The sequence below is a fragment of the Triturus cristatus genome, chromosome 11 (assembly GCF_964204655.1).
Source record: "Triturus cristatus chromosome 11, aTriCri1.1, whole genome shotgun sequence".
Classification (NCBI taxonomy): domain Eukaryota; kingdom Metazoa; phylum Chordata; class Amphibia; order Caudata; family Salamandridae; genus Triturus; species Triturus cristatus.
In genome coordinates this window covers 164151087-164176903 of record NC_140594.1, presented here as the reverse complement: position 1 = coordinate 164176903, position 25817 = coordinate 164151087, and the positions used below count along the sequence as shown (strand labels likewise).

General features: G+C 46.4%; 1 protein-coding gene across 10 annotated transcripts in view; it reads left to right on the top strand.

The window, feature by feature from the left end:
- PSMD9 (proteasome 26S subunit, non-ATPase 9) overlaps positions 1-25817 on the top strand; it is a 289965-nt gene that overhangs the window by 175660 nt on the left and 88488 nt on the right. The window lies entirely within an intron of this gene.

Genomic DNA, 25817 nt, shown 5'->3' with positions numbered 1-25817 from the left:
GCCTGGTGTACTTCTAACGAGGGCTTTGCATGACAAAACGGGATGGCCTCCACCACACCGTGAGCACCCATGTCGAAATCTGCACTGGACCCCCCAGGAGCAATTGCCTGCATTGACCAGGCGACGGGTATTATCCCTCGGTTTCTGCTGCAGCAGCTGCTTGAAATCGTCTGCCACTTTTGGCGCTCAAAATGCCTGCTGCTGCTCCTGGAGCGGCTGCTGGTGCCTCCCCATGATCTGTCCCTGGCCTAGAACTGATCCTGGGGGAGTTTGGGTTGTTGCCATGCCGCCCTGACCTTGTTCCCCTTGTTGCCCTGCTGTCATCTGCTCCACGCCAGATGGGAACCCCACTGCCGTCAAGGGCTGATGACCCCTGCCCCCGTTGACTTGTGCACTTGATAGCCCATTGTTGCCCTGTGGTAGCTGCCCCCCAGCCTGCATGGTGGAAATCGGAAAAACCGTGCCTGACTGCTGTTAGGCCCCACCTTTGTGAACTGTGGTCCTACTGTTCCCAATTGCTGTTGTAGCGTTTGTCCTCCACTTGCCTGTTGCTGCATGTGACCTATCCAGTATGCTTCTGCCCCCCACCACCCAGAGGGGACTGCTGCCCCGACCCAACTCCCGCTCCTTGATGCTGTGACTCCTCCATCATACCATTCCCCGCATACGTGATCCCGGGTTGAAACAGCAACTGCCCCACTTGCTGCTGGGGGAAACTTGCCACTAATTGTTGACCCACCCTGGCTTGCGCATTCGCCAAAGAATGTGCCTGTGTTTGCCTGCCAACCTTGCCCTGATGGTGGTGTGCTCCACTGCTGTACCCCACTTTCTGCCCCAGCTAACCCTAACCCGTAACTTGCTTTGGACCCCATCTGGTCCATCCATTCATTCGCCCCTCTTTGATCCCAAGACATAGTGGGTGACTCTTCCACGCGTTGGCGGAAGTTTAGATCATATTGCAGCCACCCCATGCCTCCATAGCGCCTGAACCTGTCCAGGATAACTTGGTTGTACCCATTCAATGCTGGACCTTGCTCTGGAAATTTCTCTAACATTATGGCTGCCAGTAATGCAAAAGTGTCCAACCAGTTGTTAATATTCTCTGCGGGCCTGATCCTCTTTCTATCCTTGCTCTCTTTGCTGGGCCCGGATATCCGTAATGTGTCTGCCTCCCTGCACACATGTTCCAGTAGAGTGAAAATATCAATGAATTCCCTCTTCCAAACTCTCTTTAACCTCCAGTGGGATATGCCATGCTTCTGACCGTGTCCCATTCAGCCCCCCTGCCCCAATCTTACTGGACGGTGTGGTGTTTGTATTGCTAGCTTGGGATGCATTCGGCAAGGGAGCTTTTTCATATGTAATAGCGTCACCTTTAACGGACTGAGCCGAAACTTTCCTTCCTGCCCCCTCTTGGGCCTCCTGCTCTGTAGTCCTTCCCCCCCCCCCCCCCCCCCCCCCCCCCCCCCAGACTTGTACTTGGGTCCCATCCTGTGCTCTTCCCAAAGTGATCCCTTTATCTCCCCCTACCGCCTCCCCATTGTTTTTGCCATTGTGCTTATGCCAATTATTGACGAGTTTTTCATGATTTAATTGTAAAACCTTCCCCTTGCCACTCTTCCATGTCCTTGCATTGTCCACCACCTTCGGGGGTGGGTGACTGCATTTGAGCCATTGCCAGGATTCCAACCACTTTACACAACACGGAGGCGTGGGTTGTTATGATTGTGGTGGCTATTTCCCAAAACCAGAAGGACTATCGCTGACTCCCATCTAGGTATATTTCAACCTGCAGGACCATTAACGTAACTAGGCTAGACCCGGTCCAAGGAGTGTTCAGGGCATAATCATGGGACCCGGGGGGAAAAAAAACAACAACAAAAAAAAAGCCCCAGGATATTATCTCCATTCAATCAGCAGATTCCAAAAAGCCAAGTTACGTTTGCTACATTTTCTATTAAGGTCCGCTTTAGATGTTTCGTTTAAAGACGAAAGCCACCCAGAGTGTGATGGGGCTGTTTTCTCTACTCAATGTATACAAATTTGCCTTCTGGCCAATAGAATTGCATAGAAGAGGAAGGACCTTGCTTTGCCGATAGTATCTTCCAGCCCAAAGATAACAAGTGGTGAAGTTATTGACAAGGATGCATTTAAGATGGAATTTAAAGTATTTCTCACTTCCTCCCAAAATTTGGCAATGTCCGGGCACTCCAGGAACATGTTAACATCACATGCTCCAATGAAGTTACATTTGTTGCACTTTTTATCAGGGAGAAATTTGGACAGTTTCAATGGTGTTGTATATGCACGATGTGCTGAAAATAGATGATTTCGTCTTAACCATGATGGCTTGACAATTTTATGAAGGAGACCGAAGGAGTTTAACCACATCTCTTCACATTGGAGGCCAGTCGCCCCCCCCCCCCCCCCCCCCCCCATAGCTCATCCGGAAGAAGAAACTCCCCATCAATTTCCTCCAACAACTGCCAATACCATATAGCTACTTCTTTCCCTCCAGGTGGTTGTTCCACTAACCGTTGCTCCAGTATGCTAACCTTCCCTAACTGAGCATCTATGCGACGTTGTGATCTCGCCCAGCTTTCCAGTTGAATATATTTGAATCTAGAAAGCCCAAGGCCAACCTGCTCGTATAACTCAACCCAAGCTATTAATGATCCTTCCTTAAAAAGCTGACCCCATTTCGTAATACCGGCATGTTCTATTATGGAAGACAGGCTATCTCTCAAACATAGTGGAAGACCAGGCGAGTCCCAAATTGGGGCGAAATTAGAGTAGTATGACAAACCCGATCTTTTTCTGATGATAAGCCAGGTTTTAGTCCATGACTGTTGAATTTTAAGTTTGATTTTTTTAAAAAAAAGAATTTCTGACTCCCAAATTTGAACATAAATCCGTCTACTGCTAAATTTGCCCCCGTTAGCATAGCTTTATACATTGACACAGTAGGAAGATTAGATGGCGTTTTTAGAAGCATCCTAGAATATGACATCTGGAAGGCCCATGCATAGTGCAATAGATCCGGCAGAGCAAGCCCACCCTTCTCTCTTCTTCTCCTCAACTTTTTCCATGCTATTCTAATGGGTTTATAGTTCCATATGAAAGAGTTAATTTCTCGCTGAGATTTTTCGATTGTTACAAGGTCAAATGCCATGGGGATAGCATTAAAAATGAACGTAAACTTTGGAAGAATACACATTTTGACCAAGTTTACCCTGCCCATTATAGAAAGTGGCAAGTGAGTCCAAGATTTTAGAAGACTTTTGGTCTCAATGTATATTCTATTCAAGTTAGTTTCTCCAATGCTACCCACTTCTTGGGTAACTCTTATCCCAAGATAACGCATGGAGGTCGAGATGTTTACCCCCAGTTGTATATCTGATGGGTTCCATACCATTATTTCACTTTTACTCGAGTTAATATCGTAGCCCGAAATGTGACCGAACTCTTCTGCCCGTTTAATAACAACTGGAAAAGCCTTTAGTGGATCAGATGTAAAGACCAAGATATCGTCAGCATAGAGTGCTACCCGCCTTTCCCACTCTCCAAAGCTAAAAGGTGGAATATTCGCCTCCTCACGCAAAAGCTGGGCAAATGGTTCAATATATAAGTTAAAGAGGAGAGGGGAAAGCGGGCAGCCCTGCCTTGTGCCTCTGGTTATATTAAAGGCATCCGTTAGAACCCCATTGACCAATAACCTGGCTGAAGGTGCACCGTAAAGCAGGTTTATAGTTCTGCGAAAACCCTCCTCACAATTAAATTTTTTAAGTACATCATTCAGATAGAGCCAATTGACTCTGTCAAAAGCCTTAGTTGCGTCTAAAGTTAAGGTAGCTAAAGGTAGGGAAAAGGCTGTGGCGATGTCTATAGCCCCTATCAGTTCATGTGTTAGATCGGATAATTGTCGGCCTTTAATGAATCCTTTTTGATCTAAATGAACTATAGTACCAATAACACTAGCCAGTCTTGCTGAAATAATTGTTGTAAAGATTTTATAATCGTTATTTAATGATATTGGTCTATATGACCCGCACTCAAGGGGAGATTTACCTGGTTTCGGGATGAGTACAATTGTAGCCTCCCCCCAGGATTTAGGTGGTAAATTTCCTTCTATTAGGATGCCATTAAATGGGTCCAGCAGCACGGGGGCAATGACAGTTTCTAATGATCTATAAACCTCCCCCGGCAGCCCATCTGGGCCTGCCGCTTTCCCTTTTTTAGATTTGCTAATGGCTTTTTTCACCTCGACCTCTGTTATCTCCGATTCTAGTGCCTGACTCTGTATCATTGAGAGGGTTGGAAGTGTGATAGCTTCCAGCTATCTGTCCCTTGCCTGCTGGTCATTGGGGAGATCTTCCCTATATATTGCCTCAAAAAATTCAAAGAAGGCTTTACCTATATCTAGGTTAGTAGATCTTACCATCGCCTCTCCCTCTATCTTGATTTCCTTAATATATTTGAGGGCTTGGTCTGCTTTTATTTTCCATGCTAACACTTTCCCTGCGGCCTCTCCAAATTCAAACTGAGAAATCTTGGTCGCTTCCCACCTTTTATTTACTCTCTCCTGTAGGATGTTTTTCAATTGTGTTTTTAACTCATCCAGTTTTCCCTGTCCCTCTGATGTTACTAAGGACGGGTCAATCCTTAGCTCTAGGATTTTCATATCTTGTTCTAGGGTAGCTACCTTCTCTCTATACATTTTCTGCCTATATGAGGCTCTATTAGTGATCTGACCCCTTAAAAAGGCCTTGAAGGCTTCCTAGACCACCGCCAAACCTGCAGAGTCCCTATTTATATCAAAGAATACTGAGGACTCAGCTAGCAGAAATTTTACCTCTTCATCATCTTCGAGCAGAAGTGTCCGGTCGAAAGACCAAGATGAATGTTTAATAATGTTTTCAGATCTCAAAGTGAACGTTAATGCAGAATGGTCTGACAGGTGTGATGGTAAATATTCTATAGTTGTCAGAGTGTCTTTTAAGCAATAGCTAAAAAGAGCATAGTCAATTCTAGATTTATGTTTAAAACGACTATTTCGAAAAGACACCCCTAACTTGTTGCCCACTCTTTCTCTCCACAGATCCGCCAGGCCAAGTTGTGACCTAGTTGTAATAAGAATTTGCCTAGATTTGACGGAACTACACTTTCTAGATTTTGTTGATTTATCCAGCTTATGGTTAAGGACGATGGTAAAGTCTCCCATCCAGATCACTGGATCCTGTAGTAATACTAGTTGGTTTCTGACAGCATCCAAATGCGAGGGATCATCTGAGTTAGGACCATAGTAACAGACTAAGATACGAATCTGGCCATCCAGCGAGACTCTCACCAATAGCCATCTCCCTGTATGGTCTTCTTTACAGTCCAGGATCTGAGCTTTTGCAGATTTTTGAAAATGAATATTACCCCCCTGATATTAGCGTTGTGGTCTGTTGAACAAAATTTATCAATCCACCTCTGTTTCTTAAGCAGGGTAGTGGCCTCTGTTTTAAGGAGATGTGTTTCCTGGAGAGCTATGATCTGCGCCGGGGAATCCCTCAAATATTGTAAAATACAATCTCGTCTATCTCTCACACGCAGACCATTAACGTTCCAGGACATATAATGGGTAACTGTCATGAAACTATTTTATACCCTATTTGGTGACCTCTTAGTTTTAGCATGTAAGAAGTCTGGTTTTGGAAGAAAGAACAAACTGAAAAAATAAAGATGCTAGACAAATGAGGATTTTTTGCTATACAAACCTTCCTCCCCCCCCCCCCCTCCCCACCCCCTGGAAAACCCACCCCTAGTTATTCCGGCCTGGTGTCTGGCCAGATTTACGCCCACCTACAGCCCTACCCCTTGACCCCCCCCCTGCTGCTATATGTTGAGGTAAGAAGCTACTATTGCCAACCAATATGTGCGCAAAAAAAAATAAACAACCTACGTATTGGAACACGACCTTCACTTTTATTCCCCTTTTTTTCCCCTTTTTCTCCCTCTCCCCCCTCTCACCCTTCTTCCTTCCTTCCCTTTCTATTCTTTCTTTTTCTCCTTTTTTCTTTCTTTCCTCCCTCCTTTCGTCTTTCCTCCCCTTTCTTTCTCTATATATATATATATATATATATATATATATATATATATATATATATATATATTCTACTGGCAATCGCCAGTAGATAGTTATAGTTAGGACCGTGTTTCCATAGGAAATCCGCAACATTCTATTTGGAATAACTTTGGCGCCGATTGACGAATCCTCGCGAAATTCTCAAAAATAGGTGGGGCGCTCCGCTCCGCTCCTTCCCTGAAAGTCTCGGGGGGGGGGGGGGGATTCGTCAAGCAGGGGCTGAGAAAAAGGGGGGTCCCAAAACGCGTTTTCCCCATGCATTTTTCCATAGGACCTTTAGTCCGAGCTACAGCCCGAACGGCTGAACAGAATTACTTGAAATTTGGCAGAGAGGTAGCCCTCAGGTCAGGGATGTGCCTTTTGAAGGTCTTGTGTAAATCTGTTCAGTATTTCCTGAGAAAATAGCATTTAAATCAATATATATATCTATGGGCGCGCTCCGAGCGCGTACCGTAAGCTTACCGTACGCGCACGCCGCCGTGCACGAGCGCGATTCTGATTGGTTGGTAGATCTCAGTAAACATTCGAATCGGTCGAAACCAGGAAGTGTCGGCCGCCATTTTTTTTTCACCCCCTCAGACTGCGAGAGACAAACAGGTGGAGAACGTGAAAAGGGGGCAGGGTGGACAGTTCCTGACCCCCTAGCCTTTGTCAGGGGGTCCCAGAAGGACCCCCAAGGGCAAAAATTAATTTTAATTTTTTTTCGAAAAATCGCCGAATGCGCGTAGCGTACGCGCACGGCGTAAACTGAGAAATTCCGTGAGGAAAAATTCCGCGAACTTCGCGTAATTACGTGTACCGTGCGCGCACGGCAAAAATTTTTTTTCAAAAAGGAAAGCTTTAAAAAAAAAAAAAATTGTGAGGTAAGGTTGGCTCTTAAAAGAGCCGTTGGGTTAATACAGGGATGGAGGAAAGAAAGAATGGGAATATTATGAGCGTCTACAAACGTGCTGGTCTATCTTATTGTTAATAAGTGAAACACTGGTCTCCCCAAAAATAATAAGACCACAACACGTTGTACACCTCATTGCAACCCTCCCAAATCGAGGGTTAATGTCCAGAGGAGCAGAAGAAGGTGATGCTCCCACCTCAGAGGAAGGGCTCAGCTGAGCTGCCGATGATGTACTCGGCTGAGCTTCTGAGGTTGGGCTCCGGTGACTTACTGAAGAGTTTTCTCCAGTATGTCGAGCAAAGGTCCTGGGATGTCTATCCCTAAGGTGTCTCTTCATAGAGTGATTTCCAAAGGAATACTTCTTCCTTGGATCTCCTCTAGATAAAATACGGTCACAAAGTGTGCAAGTGACCAATGGAGCATTGACCTTTTTCTGCCCCTCTGGAAAAGTAAAACTCTCCCACACAAAAGAATCCTTTTGTTTCCTCCTTCTCTGTCTGATGGTGCTGCTAGCCTCACTCTCAGAAGAGGTCTGCTGCTCTGCCATTGTATCTCAATGTCAATTCAGCTCCTTCTCCTAGGGGATCTCAAGCAGTAATGAGGGGAATGGGTGTGGTGTGGGAAGTTTCTGGAACTGAAAGTAGTTTCAACCAATGAAAAGTGTTCTTTGTGGATCACATGACCTACCGTGCGCGCTCCGTAAGCTTACGGTACGCGCTCGTAAACAAGTACGCATGCGCAAACGTGACTATTACGGAGCGCTTACGGAGTGCGTACGTAAGACGCACTCGCATTACACGCCCCTGCGTAACCGCGACGTTGCTTCCGCGCGATGCGCATGCGTACGTATCACGTAAGCGCACTGTACTTATGACGTGCGGAGCGCGTAGTGTCAGCTTACCGTACGCGCATCATATCACGTAAGCGCACCGTACTTATGACGTACGGAGCGCGTAGCGTCAGCTTACCGTACGCGCACGGACAAAAATGCATAAAAAAAAAAATTAACCATTCCATAATGCAGGATATAGTACATATATTATTTTATACATAGGTTTACTAAAAATCTCAAAAAAAAATTTGCATTTAAAAAAACGTACAAATTCACTGAAAAAACCATAGGTTTCACACACGTTATAGTTAGGAATTAGCATTTAAAAAACCTTGCTAATTCACTGAAAAAACCATAGGTTTCACACATGTTATAGTTAGCTGGACATTTCACTCATAAAAAACCAATGAAATTCCCCCGTTATAGTTAGTGCAGGCAACTATAACTCACGCGACCGCAATCCTCTGCTGATGATGTCAAATATTACATCACTGATGACATATGTGTCTTTATGAAAAATAAATATTTGTAATATATGTATAGCTAAAGATACAGTATTAGCATCAACAGAGGATTGCGGTCGCGTGAGTTATAGTTGCCTGCACTAACTATAACGGGGGAATTTCATTGGTTTTTTATGAGTGAAATGTCCAGCTAACTATAACATGTGTGAAACCTATGGTTTTTTCAGTGAATTTGCAAGGTTTTTTTAATGCTAATTCCTAACTATAACGTGTGTGAAACCTATGGTTTTTTTCAGTGATATATATATTTTTTTCTCCTTATACTTTTATCTTTATTCCCCCTTTTCCCCTCTCCCTCCTCCTCTTCTTCTTTATGTAGATTTTCCCTTTTTGGGGACCAAAGAGACCCTTCCCAATTCTTTGCCTTTGCTGTTGCTGCAAAGCGGGCCCAAAGCTGCTGGGCATCCTGGCCGCCAAGGTACTTCATTGGTGGGATCACCCTGCTAGGTCCAGCCTCTTCATTTGCCGCTAGCTCTAGGATGCCGCTGTGAGACAGCCCCTCGTCTCCCATCATGGTCAAGCGCGTCCTGGAGCACTCCCATTTCCGTGGCTGACCTAAAATTTAAAAAGGCGTTAAATTTGCAGTTGGTGGCTGTGCGTACCTTTAGTGTGTGGGGTAGCTATTAAACCCAACTTGTGCCCGTGCACCTTGTCTAAGGTGCCTATGCTTGGTACAGATCCCCCCTCGCCGTCTTGCGGTGTTCCGTATCTTTGCAGCATGCCGCCCCTCCTGTCTTTCGTAAACTTACCTTGTGATTCAGTCCCAACCCCTTTGCCTAGTCCGTGACCTACGCCACTACTGAAACCACTTTTGCTCTGTTCACTCAGCCCCTTCACCGTCCGATGTACTTATTCCTTGCTCAAATCTATATTAGAAACCAAACGTTAGATTTCCTATTCGCACCCCCTGTACCTAAACTGTAGTACAACCCTTGTGCGCCGTACATTCTCTATGTTGTCCCCCAAACCCATGTGGCACCGCTCCGTGTGTGACCCACGAAATGCCCATTTCACAAATCACTGCCAACCTTGTACTCTCCCCACCTACAACCCCCCCCCCCCCCCCCCCATCCATTCGGCATTGACGGAGGCGTGCTGGGGAAGGGGTTAGGAGCTCACCAAACCCCCGGCATGCGTCTTGCACATTCTCCCCAAGGCCGGGGGGGCGGGCAGATGGACCCCCTCCCATTCAAAGAACACGGTCCCCTTATAGTAAGCCTCTTATTTTTTTTTTTTTTGCCACAACAAGTCTACTCGTCACTGAAGGAAAACCCTCCTGCGTGCAACACCGGTCATTACTGGTGTCCCTTCTTGACCACTTTGTTTGTTTGTCCCAAATATCCGAGCGCTTTACATGAGCATGAACTGTGTTTCATACAGCCACAAGTACTCCAGTCCGCCCAGATCTTTACATGACCATCCTCTACCAAACAATAACTTCCTATGGAAACCTGGTTCTAACTCGAATTAGAAATTGTACAGAATTCAGGAAACCAAGAAACAGAAGATAATACAAAAAATTATAATATTACATGCTGTCAATGAGAACCCAGAAAAACGATAATTATAGCAAAAATACAAAACAGTTTTTATTAGACATTAAGTACATATATGGACAATGTGATCATTCATACAAAAACTGACCTATCACACATGTATACTGTCAATCATACATTAAAAAATATATAGACAGATGAAAGTGTATAAACAAAAACTGATAATAATGTATATAGGATGCTGCAAGCTATTTTCGTCAATGGTGTAATATAAGAAAGTTAATACCTTTGAAAAAGGAGACACGAATGGTCCAATGCTATTCCCAGTTTTAGCAGCAAGGATTGTTTGACAACTTTTCATGCGTTGATAAAAATTGGCTGAAAGAAAAGAATTTTCATTTTTTTTCCAGCCAATTTTCAAAGGTATTAACTTACCTTATATTACACCATTGACAAATAGCTTGCAGCATCCTATATACATCACTTTATATATATTTTTTCATACAGTTTACTTGCCCTCGAGAAAGTATCTCTTTCGTGTACACCTTACTATAAGAAACTTGTCCTTGTTCAGAAAATAATTCAAGGTATGTGTATATACCATAAATTGTATTAAATGGAAGTTAAAAGCACACACGATAGGGTGTACTCATAATTTTTCTTCCTCCTTGGTGGTAGTTTAATTACTTATCCTTTCTTGTCTCCTTTCACCAGATTTCCTTTCTTTTCTATCTATTGGTCACCTCTTACTATCTCTTTCTATTCTGTTCCCTTTAAAGGCCAATATATCCTCTTTTGTACACTACTATCCATCTTCATGGTTTATATACCTCCTGTTCAATGCATATTAATTATGGCGTCATATCATTTTGTATCATTTGTTTGTCTTTGTCGAACCCAGAATTTATTATTCTTATTGTCTGTTTCTAATTCTTTTTCATAATAATTATTGTTCTTGTCTCAGTGGCCTATTTTTCCTGACGAAGGCACCTGTGTGTGCCGAAACGCGCGTAGAATACATTCTAGCCATTTCAAAATTTGTGCCACACCACTATTTATATGTAATTTGTGATTGATTAATTATTTATCTGTTTTTGTTTATACACTTTCATCTGTCTATATATTTTTGAATGTATGATTGACAGTATACATGTGTGATATGTCAGTTTTTGTATGAATGATCACATTGTCCATATATGTACTTAATGTCTAATAAAAACTGTTTTGTATTTTTGCTATAATTATCGTTTTTCTGGGTTCTCATTGACAGCATGTAATATTATAATTTTTTTATTATCTTCTGTTTCTTGGTTTCCTGAATTCTGTACAATTTCTGTATATTCCCTACATTTAGGAACCATATCCTCACGGTAGGGAGCCCTCCTCTTTGCATCTAACTCTAATTAGAACCAGCCCTAGCCAGTGAGCAATATTCTCTCCCGTGCCTTTATCCCCTTATCCCTTTACCTTTCACCTGTAGTTGTGTGACTTGTGTTCCCACTATCTTTCTGCAGCTTGCACCTATTTTAGTCTCCACATGCACCCAAATGTGCTGCATTGTACTGCATAATTTGCTGGGTTTTTTTTGCCGCATAATTTATCCATGCTGCATAATTTAGCCCAAGCCATAGTTGCTGCCTATTTATCTTATGCAACTAACAACCATTGACAAAGCCAATAGACCCGACTTATTGTCCGTATGCTGCTATTTCCTGTATCATATATCTGGATGCAATGACAGAAACAGCAAAATACAAGTCATGCGCCACACTATGCTAAGCACCCATTTTGTGCACGTAATTTAAGCCACGCCCTTTATTATATTAGCCACGCAGCTGGCGTTATCCTTTTAATCCAGTTTTTCGCTGCTGTACTGTCCCTCACATTTTTTGGAAACCAAGGCGTTCTATGGGACTGTTAGGGCAGGACTATGGTATGTGGTATGGCAAGTTCATGGCGGTCTTGTCTTTGTAAAGGCAGGAGAGCTTATAAACTCCCATGGAACGTAACCTAACGGCAGGGGTTCCTCAAGGGTCCTCTTTAAGCCCCTTATTATTCAAAATATACATGACCCCACTTGTCTCTTTAATTGGATCATTTGGGATAGAGGTCACCTCATGTGCAGACGAAACCCAGATGATCCTCTCAATAGATAATGGTACCGTGGATGCTGAGACTAATTTTAAAAGTTGTCTGACTGCTGTTCTTCGGTGGATGAGGAATAATCAGCTAAAATGCAACACGGACAAAATAGAAATTCTCCCGATAGGGAAAGATGTCCTCTTCCAAATGGTGGCCTGAAGGCGTGACTCCTCTGCCAGATGTGGTAGAAGTTGCTAAGAAGTTGGGGGTACAATTTTACACCTCACTCTCTTTCCTACCTCATGCTAAGGCAGTACCAGGAACTTGCTTCAGCCTGATTAAATTACTAAAAAAATTCTTCAAATTCCTCCCTTTGGCAGCAAAGAAATCTGTTGCTGTGGCTTTGATACACTCGCGCCTAGATTATTGTAATGGTCTTCTTGCGGGAGTTAATAAAGCCATTTTAAAGAAGTTACAGGTTGTGCAGCATGCTGCTGCACAACTAGTGCTTAAACTTCCAAGAAGATCTTCAGCCTCTGCTGCTTTGAATAGCCTGCGTTGGCTCCCGGTGCATAAGAGAATCCTTTTTAAGATTCTCCGGATCACTTTTAGAGCCAAGCTTAATATGGGACCCAAATACCTGGCGGCGCGCTTTTTCCCATACACTACAATAAGACCTCTTGGGTCTTCCTCAGCAAATTTGCTTAAACTCCCGAGTTTTAGATACAATTTGAAAGGAGGTAAGACCGCGGCTTACCTGGGTGCCAAAGCCTGGAATTTGCTCCCTTCCCATCTTAGGCTATGCAACACAGAATCTGTATTTAGGAAGGCTTTGAAAACCTGGGTTTTTAGTGCTTCTGATGAATCCTGTCTAGCTCTGATCTAATTTTCATAGGGGTCATTCTAACTGCCAATCCAGCGCCAGGAAATTCCTTGCGGAGTGACAGTTGCGCTTTATAAGTACTCCCTCAACTCAAAGAGGAGATACAGACAGGCAGGCTGTGAGGAAGGGGGGAGGCAGCCTGTGAGGGAGGGCGCCACTTGCAAGGAACAGTAGGCATTCGTGTGTCGCCACCAGCTGCCGCCTGTATGCATACGCCACCTCCTTTGTGTGCCCACGGGCGTGCTACCCAACATCTTTTCCCCCCCCCCCACCATATTGTGTCCAGTTGTTGAGAGGTAACAGGTGGATGCAGAACTATCAGTGGGGTGACTAAAGAAAAGGAGAACGGGTAAAAGGACATTGCCTAACTGGTCTTGATATCGCCCCGCCCACCCCGTAACCCCAGAGCCTAAGATGCACACGTCAGCTGGCCTGGAAAGTGCAGCCTGGAGATCGGCAAAACCCAATTGCTCCGATCACTGAACTGAGTAACGAGCCGCTTCACTATACCCACAACCATCGCCTGTTGGGTTCCCCACAAGGCTGAAAACCAAGGCAGCGCCTCTCTACCAGGACTGAGGGAACGCGTCCTGCTGCCAGCGAGGGACGAGCAGCGGAAGCTCTACACCCTGCACCAAACAAGCTGAACACCAGACAGGACTGTGCCCGAAAGCAGCAGCCTATGTCACGAGCGCCGGCCCCCCCAGGCGACACCAAGCTATGTGCCCCGGTCATGCGAGTGCTTCACCGCAACAGACAGCACAAATGCTGCAGAAACCGATGACGGGGGCTGCCAGAAAGAACAGCTCCTGGCGAGTGCAGCTGGCCACCACTTCACAAAGACAAAGCTGGGTGGATGTGCCCCCCCCCCCCCCCCATTCCAGGATTGGCCCCAAACCTGTAGTCTCTGAGATAACAGACCGGGAGCTCCCACTTTACAACCCCCGTGTGCCAAGTCCTCTTGCCATTGCAAGAAATTGCGCCAACCAATGACTTCTAGTTGTTGAGCCCTGTAGTGCCTGGCACCGCAACACCCCCCCCCCCCCCCACAAGCTGCTGGTGCACACCCAATTTACTCTAACAGATCCAGTCCATTCTTACCTGCCAAAAAACCTCCCCCCTGCGAAGCCTGCTTCCCCGCCTTACCGTGTAATCTGACCCTTTGCTGCCCTTCCTTAAGCCCCCACGCACCTCGGCGCTCTGGACGTGTCCGAGGTCACCAACTCTGTGTCCAAGACGCACCGCCAATACTGTGATCGAGTCGATATCCCAAACTTTATTTATTTTTATTTTTTGGTATCTTGTGGCAACTCTAAAGGACTCCGGCCATTCCGGAATGGCGCCAAACCCTTACCTCTAGGCGGCCCGATGTGCAGCTGGTGCAACCCCCCCCCCCCCCAGACTATATTTGATGGAACGCCCAATCGCTCATAGCCAGCCCCCACCCTGTTCACCTTATCCGAAATCCTCATTCTCCTGCACGGCCTCGTCCCCCGACGTATCACTGTACCTGCCATAATGCACCTCAGTGGTATTGTGGCGCCTTGTCCAACTGCCGGTCTCCTTGCAATAGTACTCCCCAGGACGGTGAAGACTATCTCCGGGTACTGGCTGGAGGTTGCCTGTCTGTGCCCATGTGTGCGCCACCCAGTGACTCCTTCACATACCTGGACTAGTGCCGCTACCCCCCCTCCCCCCTCCCCCTTCCATACAGTTCCAGAGCATACAAATAACATGGGGCGCAACCAGAGCATACAAATAACATGGGGCGCAACCAATGCTAGCAAACAATGACGTCGGTATCAAAATTGGGGCACTAATTGGCAACTTCACATGGAACACACAGGACCACGATCCACCCAGCCTAATTTCGGAAATCGGGCCTCTGATAAACGATGATCGTCATTTGGTGCATGAAATTCATCCTTTCTAGTTTTCGATAACCTCCGCAGATGCCAATTAGCCCTTACAGTCTCAATTTAACTTTTAAAATTATTTCCAAAAACCTTGAAATTGTTCCACATTCAAGGATCATCCGAATGGCGCCAAACCCTTCGTGGCGCTCCCTGTAGTGCCCGGTAGAGCAGCCCCAACCACCCAGTCCAGATTTGATGGCCCGCCCAATTGGTCATTCCCTTGCCCACTAGGCTCGACCCTTGCCCTAAAACACCGCCCCTCATACCTTGCTTCTAGCACATCGTGCTCCCGACACCTGATCCCCACCCCCAGCATTCCTTCACCTCCATAGAGGTTCCGCAGTCTGGGGAAAAAGTCCCCTTTAAAAGCCTCCTCCTGCACCCATCTCACTGTGCCTCCTCCCCTGCCATGCACCAAACCTCCCCGTGGGACCCCAAACACCCGCCATCCCAGCCCTATTACCGGCCACCTCTGAGGGTGATAGTCTAATCAGCACCACCTGCACTTGTCTCCTTCGGCTCTTCCCGCCTCCTCCATTACCATACACTCCTTAGCACCTCCCAGACATCGCCTATCCTCCCCCTCGCCCCCCCCCCCCCCGGCCATGGCTCCCGGGCGCCCCACCGAAACGGTGACCAACTCGGTCTCTGAAGGATGAAAGGCTTCGGCATGAATACCACGCAACTCATGCCTACCCCCAGGTCTCCCCCTGTTGCTCCTGAGCACTGCCGCTTACGAACCGTGACCGGCCCCCCACCAAAGGCCGCATCGGTCCCCTATGCTACGGGCGATGCCGGGGTGCAGCAGCCGGGGTGCAGCAGCAATCTGCCACTCAGCTATTACCATCTGCAACCCACCCTTTCCCTCTCCAGCATTACTCCCTGTACCGTGCCCCTCATCCCTCCCTAGACAGCGCTTCACCCTCGCCCCACTGTCTCCCCTGCACCACCGTGGCCCTGCAGCTGTCCGCACAGCTATGCCACCCTGCTCAACGGCCCCCTCCCCGACCCACCGCTCGCAGCCCCCCTCCCACCCTCCCCTCACACCATGTAGAAGCATCGCCTCTCTTCTCTGGGTCTTCTCTTTACAAATTTCCCAGGATAAAAAGGGCCTTGTGCCCGGTGCCCACCTTTAAATACCCCTGTCTCCCAACCAAATTTCTAACCCTAGATTTACGGCTGAGCTGGCCCAGCCCTATTATCTGGTGGTCCCGCTCCTTCCCTGTCTCCCTTCCCTTATCTCTACCCAATCCTGTACCTTGGTGTTCGGGCTCCGCTCCCTGGGGGTGGCCTCCACTGAGGCCCCCGGTCCAGCCACTATACCCCCCTCCCCCTGGGGAGTGGGGGGCCGAACCAAGGGGCATATCATTCAGTCCGCATTTTTAGCAGACTGAACTTTTGTATGGCCGTATGTTTAGGTTCTTAAGTGTAGGTTGTAATTAAAAGTTAAAGTTTTTTCATCACTGCTGCGATTAGACACTCCATACTTCACCATACATGTAATGTGTCACTCATCGCTGGACTCGTTCTTTCAGTCATCCGCATTCATTCTTGCATTCACCAACTCTTCTACAGTAAAACAAACAAGCATGCATACGTTTATTGTAAGCATACGTTTAGAAAACGATAAAATGCTTGTCAACATGCGGGCAGATGTTTGCCATGTAAAATTCCAAGAGCTGTTGCTGGAAAGTCCAAACTAGATGACCTAAATAATTGGCTACAGAGAAGGCTTCTGAAACGGGATCTGAACCTGATCATAGAAACCTGCTAGACAATTGGGCTTGGGCTGATTTGTATGCCATAGTGGTACCTGGAGCCCAAGCTTTGTTGATGATATTGATAGTTTCTGGCAGTATGCCTGAGACTGACCAGGAATTCCCGACACCTTCCACGCCATGAGCTGATGGTTGCCGGAGAGGAGAATGTTGTAAAAGTGCCCTGACCAAGTCTGAAGGAGATGTTGGACATCAGGCAGAAGCCTTGGCATGTCTACATGCATTTGAAGAAGATCAGGATACCAGGTCTGAGATGACACAAATTGAGTAATTATGATCATTGTAGACAACTCTCATCTGATCTTTGATAGACATCGGAATATAATCAGAAATAGATAAAAAGCGTGAAGGTCAGGAACTAGAAAATATTTCCCTCTATTGATGACAAAGCCCACATTTTCCAGGAAAGAAATTGAGAATTGTAGTGAATTCAGCAGGACAGTCCTGTTTTGTGACATATAAAGAATATTGTCGAAGTAAATGAGAAGTCAAAAACCCAGAGTGCTCAGGTAGGATACAACCTGTTTCAAGAGTTTGGCCATTGGCGAAACTCTGTAGTGCTGAAAATTAACTGAATGGTAGAGCTGTTAAGTGGTATGAAAAATCCTTCTCTTGGAACTGAAATCTTGCAAAAATCTGGATGAATAGACACTGAAAGATCCATCTATCCAGTTGGTTCCCTTTGATGGAGTAAAGTTTCCATTTTGAAGTCTCTTTAAACAAATAGTTGAACTGACGTGGATTTATAACGTGTCTTAATTTTTTGCTCATTTTTACATGTAAAAAAGTGCTTAAGAATCCTGAGGAATCGGAATTTGCCTAGTATCATGACGATAAGTTCCAATTCTATTAAGGACACGGAGGCGAAGATTATGCTATCTCTCTTCGCTTTATTACTTATAACAAACACACAGCAGCCAGAGAGATTCGTATGTATCAGAGTAAAATAACCATAAAAAACCAACTCCCTACAACCAGGGAGATGCACAGTAAATTAGTCCATCTATTTCCACGACATCATCCAAAGTCCTCTGTCAACTCTCTCTCCTCCTCTTTCTTCGCGCAAGTCACGCCATTTCTTTATTGGTCTTGCTTGGATCCATCATTTCCTGAAAGAAACCAAGCGGGGAGGTGAGAACTGTGTGAACCACCAAGAGCATATTATGCAATGGCCACAATACAAATAACATCAAACAAAGCAAGAATGTCTCGCCAACCAGTGGCAAAGAAAATAATTACTTACTTCCATAGGGGGTGCCCCGGGCGGGATAATCCTCGCCTCCGTGTCCTTAATAGAATTGGAACTTACCGTCCTGATACTAGGCAAATTCCGATTCTATGTCCGGACCGGAGGCTTCGGATTATGCTAGTTCAAAGCTTACTTACCACTAACTGTGCCACATTAAGAACCGGTTTAAAGTAAAACCTCCTGAAGGTGGAGTCGGACGACCAGTCCGCTGCCCGCATTAAATCCTCTAAACGCGCACCCAGCGCGAAAGCCTTCGAGGCCATAGCACCTCTGGCAGAATGGGCACCAAACTGTTTTGTGTCAATGCCAGCCTCTTGAATAACCCATCGCACCCACCTAACAATGGTGGGAGAAGAGACTGCTTTGTGTGGCTTCTTGAGAGCTATCTAGAGTTGCCATTCGCCCGGCGGGCGGAGTTCCTGCGTGAAATCTTCGTATGTCTATAAGCAGTCTACCACACATAGTTTTGGAGAGTCCCGGAAAGCCGGGTACGTTATTGTTCGTGTATGCGACTTAGTCCTGCGTCCAATCGTAAAAACAACCCCCTCTGGGGAAAAAACACGCGCCGAGATGTCTAGTGCGCGAACATCAGAAACTCTCCTGCAGGAGATCAAGCATAGCAAGTTTGGAAGACAATTCTTTCAGAGAAAGATATCGATTAGGCTGCCAAGAAAGAAAAAGATTCAAGACCCGGTTGACGTCCCAAAGGACGGAATAACGAGGCTCCGGGGGCAACGATAACCGCACACCCCGTAGAAGTCTGCAAACCATCGGATGCCCCCCAATAGGCGCTCCGTCTAGAGGTTCGTGACCGGCGGAGACCGCCGATCTGATAGCATTAATGGAGCGATTATGCCAAACCGTCCGCCAAATCAGCGAAAAAGTTTAAGAGGGGAACGATTCCTGCGACCACGGGATCCAGATCCCGTCGAAGACACCCAACGGATCTATAGCGTTTCGTGGTGCTCTCTGCCCATGCCTTTGACAGGAGTGCCTCAGCCTGTCCCGAAAGACCCGGCAGCGACCATCGTCGCCTGAAAGACGCCACGCCATGAGCCGGAGCGTCCCCTGTGTGATCAGGTGATGAAGCTCGCCTTCCGGGTTCCGAAGAAGCTGAGGATACAGGGGGAGTAGGATTGGAGAATCCCAGGAAAGTTCCAGAAGAACCGGAAACCAAACTTGAGACCTCCATAGGGGGGTTACAAGGATCACCTCCGCGCATTGTCGTCGGATCTGGGCCGTTGCTTTCGTTATCATTGAAAACGGCGGAAACGCATATCCGTTTTCCGCCTTCCAGTCTTGGAGGAAGGCATTCGTGGCCAGAGCCATTGGATCCGGCCTCCAACTGAAGAATCTTGGCACTTGATTGTCCAAGCGGGAGGCAAAAAGATCCGCTGAAAAAGGACCCCAGAGACTGTTCAACCATTGGAAGACCGGGAGATCCAGCTTCCATAGGCTGGAGTCGTAGACATGACAGGAGTGCCAGTCCGCTACTTGATTGTGCTGGTCCGGGAGATACTCCGCCGTCACCGAAATATGATGATCCAGGCAGTACCCCGAAAAGTCCTTTGCTAGGTTGGCCAACGCCCGAGATCGGGGCCTGCCAACCGATTGACATAACGGACCGCGGAGATGTTGTCCATCTTCAGAAGGACACAAGACTGCACCCTGTCCTTGGTCCAACAGCGCACTGCGAAAGAACCAGCTAGCAGTTCCAAGCAATTGATATGAAAATCTCGCTCGTCTGCTGACCAAACACCTCTGGTGGAAAAATCCCCACATCGAGCACCCCAACCCAGTTTGCTCGCATCGGACACTATGACCAAATCTGGAACGGATCCAAAAATCGCCCGACCGTTCCATGCCTCCATGTGAGTGAGCCACCAAAGAACCTCCTCTTTGGCTTCCGCCGAAAGTGGCACCACGTAATCGTACGACCGACCACTTCTGAGGTGGTAGGCCTTTAGACGCTGCAATGCTCGCTAGTGTAAAGGACCCGGAAAAATCGCCTGGATCGAGGACGACCGGAGGTCCACAATTCTGGCCAGGTAACGGAGGGAAATGGTGGGCTTGGACACCGTCTGGCGCAGTTCGTGCTGAATTTTAGCCATCTTCCGAGATGGAAGACTCCGCGTCGCTTGAACGGAATCCACCACAAAACCCAGGAAGGTGACTGACTGAGAGGGTAGAAGAATTGATTTCGTCGTGTTGATAACGAAACCTAGGCTCTGTAGAAGAGACACGGTTTGCTGGAGTTGCATCAACAAGAGTTTAGGAGACTGAGCCATCAGAAGGTCGTCCAGATAGACGATCATGCATATACCTCGCGCTCGGAGAAACTCTACCGTGGGGTGTAGCACCTTGGTGAAACACCACGGTGCCGAGGAAAGCCCGAACGGAAGGGCCGTGAATTCGTAAACCAGGCCCCCCCCCCCCCCCAACGAAACTGATAGAAACGTCGGTGGGGCAGATGCACGGGAATTACGAGGTAGGAGTCTTTTAAATCAAGACGCGCCATCCAATCGGAAGGACGCAGAAGATCGCGCAAGAGATGAATTCCCTCCATTTTGAAATGGCGGTACACTAACCACGCGTTTGAATTCCTTGAGATTGATTACAGGACGACGACCTCCGTCGGCTTTGTCCACAAGGAAAATATTGCTGAGAACCATGAGGAAGTTGTGTGACAAATGGCTCCCTTGCGAAGCAAGTCGGCAACCTCTTCGCCGATCAACCGTGCGTCCTGAAGGCTGAACTGTAGTGGAGATGGCCGCGTTACCTGGCGGATTGTCCAGAAATTCCACATGAAAGCCCCGAATCGTCTGAAGGACCCATGCGTCGGACGTTTGCGACGCCCAAGCATCTTGGAAGCACGCCAGTCGCCCCCCTATACGTATCTGATATGCGGGAAGGACACTTACCGTTTGAACTTCCGCCTCCGGAATTGGACTTGTATCCTCCACGGCCTCTGAAACGCTGTCCTCGCGTTGGATAAAAGTTGGTGTAGTTTGCGGTGGAATTGTATTGACCACGGCCAGAGCCTTGTCCCCTTGGAGGGTTTTGCTGGAACCCACGGCCGGACGAGCGGCCCCTGCTTCGACCGGCCCCTCGGAAAACCCGCTGGGTAAACACACTTTTTTTTTTTTTTTTTGTTTTTTTTTTTATAATACCGGACTGGGCCTTGTCCAAGGAGGTAAAAGTAGACACAAACTTCCCCAGTTCTTTAATGAAGGGCTCGCCAAAAAGGCCCCCCTGAGCTATAGCTCCGGCCTCCGAAGAAGCTAAATCCCCCAAGTTTGGGGTCCAACTTAATCAACAAGGAGCGGCGACGCTCCGTTGAAAGAGCGCAATTTGCGTTACCCATAAAAATGATGGCTCGTTGGGCCCAATTAGATAAGACCTCAGGAGAAATTGTTGAACCTGTCACTTTAGCTTCCTCCGCCATGTCCAAGATTTTTGCCATTGGACCTACGGCGTCAAGGAGTTTGTCTTGACAGGACCGCCAAGACCTATCCATGCCTTTTCGGGGATCCTTTACAAATTTCGCTTAGAAAGTGGCCATTTTCGAGTCCAGTTCCGGTGTAAGCGCGATTTTGTCCGGCAAGGAGGGACGCGGGCACTCCGCCCTTAAACAACTCTGCGCCTCCTTCTCCAGAGGCTTACGCAGGCGGTTGGCAAGGAACCTAACAACCCAAGCTGAAGACCGGGGGTGCATTATATCATCCGGGTTCAGCATATCCGCATCCTCCTCCGGTGCCGCCAAAGAGGTCGCCGGGGCCGGGCGCCAAGGACGGGAAGAACCCGCCTCGTCGTCAGTAGCCCCTTGGGTATCATTATCTGTCGCCGGAGATGGGGGATCTGGAATATCCTGAGACTGATCACTCGCTGGGATAAGGGGAACACACCGGGTCGTCTTCGCTAAAAACGCCGTCTTAAGGCGCGCAAAGGCGTCCGCATCCACACTGTCCGGACGCTGTTTTTTAGGAGGGGGAGGGGCTCTTCAGTAACTTCTCCGGGGGCAGGCGCCGCACCACCACGTGCCGCCGCCAATCGATTGCATTCCTGCACTATTCTATCCGAAAGACGTTGCTCCATAGGGCCTACTACTTCAAAAACTACTCGATAGATTGAGTCATAAACTACCTCGAAGAAATCATCACTAAAGGGTAAGTATTCTTGAACTTCCTCCTCAAACTATTCAGACTGACTGGCCATTTTTTGACGAAGGTATGTACCTCTAGGGAAAGACAAGGAGTACCAACTGTAACACAATCAGCAGGTTATAGAATTTGGAGCAGACCTGAGGCCGCAAAATTAGGGTAGCCCAGAGGGTTACAATAGGGCTGCACCGGCCCCCCAACGCGCCTAAACCCTCAGGAATAACCTGACAGGGTGGCTGCCCCCTAGCGCGTTGAGAGTTATTTAATACCAATTAAATTGGAACGATATGCCCAAAAGTATTTCTAAACCGCCCGCGAGATGCGTGGGGTTTTACAGGTGCGTACAACGCTGTGGCACACAAGCGCGTTCAGCGCTGTTTGAACACCGCAATACGGACCCCCACCGGGGCGTTTTAATTCTGTTGGGGAAAAATACAATCCGCGATGCGGATGTTTGTAGTGAGGCAGCAGGGGAAGGCTCTCCGACCGTTTGTCTCGCGGCGCGCTCCTCTTCTGAGGAGACGCGAGAGCAACGAGGCGGTCGAGCACCCCTAGCGGCATGGAAGGAAGCCGCACCAGCAGGGTAGCCGGCCGCGTAAGGAGCAAGAACGTTCCCGCGGCCGGCAGGGACTCTGCAAGGATTACACGAAGTAAATTACAAATACCCACAATATCAATCTATGGCAATATAAACCAAAGGCCAAATAAGCATGACAACAACCAAGATTTATATAAGTAAACCAAGAGCACTTAACTGGCTGCGCAGCAGCGAAGAAAGAGGAGGAGGAGGAGAGAGAGTTGACAGAGGACTTTGGATGGTGTCGTGGAAATAGTTGATGGACTAATTTACTGTGTATCTCCCTGGTTGTAGGGAGTTGTAGTTTTTTATGGTCATTTTACTCTGATACAGACGAATCTCTTGCTGCTGTGTGTTTGTTATAAGTAATAAAGCGAAGAGAGATGGCATAATCCGAAGCCTCCGGTCCTGACATAGAATCTAAAGTTGTCTTATGAATTGTACCTTTTTGTCAAATCTTGTACTTCCTGAGAAATAATGGATTCTGAGTGAGAAATGCGTTTTTGTGTAGGAACAAAGTCTGTACTGGATCTTCATAAAACTCATATTTGATAGCCCAAAACAGTTTTTGGAATCCATTGATCAGTTGTCAACTGACACCCATGTATGGAAAAATTCTGAAATTCTCCCTGCCAAAAGTACCGAAGAGGGGTTATACTTACCGTTGGCAGAGTTTGATCTGCTTTGAAGTCTGTGATGGTATCAACCACCTCTTCTCCTCTGGGGATGGAATGCTGGTCTTCTATATTAGTAATATGGGTGTCTTTGTCCTGTAAGAACTAGGACCTGGAATCAAATTGTTCTCGCCCAGCAGAACGGCCCTCCTTTCTGCCAGTCCATGTAAAAATAAGCTGGCCAAAAACTTTCTTCAGTTAAAGTTGTGGCTTATCAATTGAGTTTAATGTTGCAACATATTTGAACATTTCTTTGTTAAAGTTATCTCCAAACAATTGGCACTTGGCAGCTGGACCTTCAAAAGAAGTTGCTAATTCCAAAAACTTAAGATCAAGTTTGAGAAGTAAGCCCTTGTGTCTCTTGGTGGAAATGGTTCTGTTGGTGCTGCCAATCCAGCAAAAAGCTTATTGCACCCAGTTTGAGTTTGGAAGAGTCTTTTGAGTTTGTTCCCTCGTTTGCTCTTTAGCTAGCTTGAAACGTTTTGTTGTTTAGTCCACTTAATTTGGTAGTTTATCCAGACAGGCCGACTAGCCTCTGTCAATCCCTTTTTAGTGTCTTTACTATATTTAGTAAACAAGCATTTGCAATGTAACAGGTCTCGCAAGTTTGAGCTACTGGCATTGTAAATGAGTGTGTTTTGTTTGTTTTGGTTTTTGAAACATACATAAAACGCATTGTCATTTACAATGCCAATAGTTTAAACTCGCGTAAATATGAGACCAATTGCATTGCAAATGCTTGTTTAAGGTAGCAAACCAGTCTTTAAATACACTTCCTGTGCATTTTACACATCTCCGTAATTCGAAACAGGAAGAAAGCATGGCAGCGGAAAGAATGATGTTTTGTAACCGAGAGTTGGTCTGAAACTGTGTTAATTCTATACCAAAAACGCCAGACTATGTCTCCTAATTGTATTAGAAACCTGGTATGAAAATGCTAGAAGAGCAAGCAGAATGGCTCTAACAAAATGTAAACGACGCCCAAATCAAAATCTTCTTTTGAACTACTCAGAAAACGCAACAAGCTTACACATGACGTAAACAAAGTTATCGAAGTAAAGCTATGCAAAGGAAGGGTGCAATCTAGAACACTTCGAACGATTAGTTTAAAACTAAATTAGGTAAACACTATCACACTATTCATGTACATTTTAGCAAATGAATGCTAAACATACGAGCTGCAGATGGCTTACGTATTTAAGTTAGAGTTTAGGCATACATAAAATGTTACTTTAGAGATTAAAACTGCATCTTAATCCATTTAAATTATGTAAGAAGCAGTAATTTAATAAAAATATATATCACTCCAAACACTTAATCAGGTGAGGTTTGTGAAATTAAATCTGCTTGATTCACCATTAACCTGTTTTTAGCAGCTGAAGTCAAACGTAATTTCATGAACCGCCTGTGTGCCATGGTACTAATAAAAATAAAAAAAACATGAAACCACACAATCTGGTCTTCTAATACCCAGCACCCCCATCATGTGTTCCTCACAACGCCCTTCACTGCTGGCAGTCGGGCTGTGTGGAGCTGAAGGCATGTTGAAGGAGCAGGAACAAAAGGAGGGAGGGGTGCGAGCCAGGAGGTAACAAATGGGACAAACCTAGTGAGTTGTAGAAAAAAACAAATCACATTGTTTCAGCACAGCGCCTGCTTTAACAATTATAAAGCGGGCGCCCAGTATTCTGTTGAAAAAGCCAATAACTGCAAGTCTGCAGCCCAGCCTTGCAGTTCTTGGCTTTGTCAACAGAATACCGGCGCGGTGCTGAAAGTGCTGTGTCTGTCTTATAAAGATGAAAGGGGGCGCCGTGCTGAATCAAAGTACGGTGCTCGTGTACATGAAGCGACTGCCATAGTAATAAAAATAAAATAAAAAAGCAACACAATCTGGTCTTAGCCTGACCAGTTGGAGGTAAGAAAAACAACCCCTCCCACACCAAAGGAACAAATCCGTTTTGTTCTCAGTTGGGAAAAAACCCGCTCTGTCAGGAGAGGAGGAAAGCGTGGTATAGAAACATGCAAGGCGCTGAGGAGACTGCCCGAGGTGCGTACCCATGTGTCAAATTATGTTATTTACGCCTGTGCTGTTTGGTATTTAAAAAAAATATTTTGCCAATCATTGCAATAATGAATTTTCAGAGAAAAGGGAAAACATTTCAATGTTTCCCTTACTACGCTACATCCCGGTTTATGTACTTAATGAATCGCGAATGACTTGAAAAGTGTTTGGAACAAGAAACCACCATGAATTTGACCATATCCAGAACAAAATATGAATGTTGGGAGGGTGATTCTGTGATGGACACCGAGAAACCTCCAAAAAAAAAAAGCATATCGCCTGTAACCGAGAAGGTGGCTTAACATCCAAAGATGCTGACTTTGGAGCTGGGGAACAGGGTTCGAGCCTCACCATAGGCGGTAATTATTATCTATTTATTAAAAATAAACAGCATCTCGAAGAAATGCAAGCAACCACCATTGATGAAGTTGCTACTCGGAGAAATACAAATGCAAAGTGTTAGGAAGCAGCTAAAGCTGTTGTCCTGTGAGTGCGGCGTACAATTATAAAGTAAATGATTTTCTAGACTGCTCATGAATACTCCCGTGTTAGGGCACTAGTA